This window comes from Propithecus coquereli, unplaced genomic scaffold (assembly GCF_000956105.1).
Source record: "Propithecus coquereli isolate 6110/MARCELLA unplaced genomic scaffold, Pcoq_1.0 Scaffold824, whole genome shotgun sequence".
NCBI classification, from domain to species: domain Eukaryota; kingdom Metazoa; phylum Chordata; class Mammalia; order Primates; family Indriidae; genus Propithecus; species Propithecus coquereli.
Window position 1 is genome coordinate 36331 of NW_012154441.1, and position 379 is coordinate 36709.

A 379-nucleotide genomic window follows, 5' to 3' on the forward strand; every position below is an offset into this window, starting at 1 on the left:
TGAGCATGAGGATTCTTATTTATATCTACTTAAGTTTGATATAAAAAATGCTCTCTCTTTATAGGCAGGATATAATTGAAAACATATGGTGTATTATGAAAGTTTTTACTAGAATGTCCTATTTAATGTTGCACATGAAACACCTGGCTTCAGGCATTCCCACCCTTACAGGGAGTAATTAGAAATTGTCATGTCTTGGCGGGCCCAAGAAACTTAATATTGTAAGCAAAATATTAATTCCATTTTAGTTAATCTTCCTAGCCTCAAGAGTTTTTTTTAATTCTATATAATCAATTTAGAGATAAAAAGTTATGCTTCTAATGAAATCTATAAAAACCTATTATTAGATTGTACCCATATGCACTCTTCAAGTTCTTGT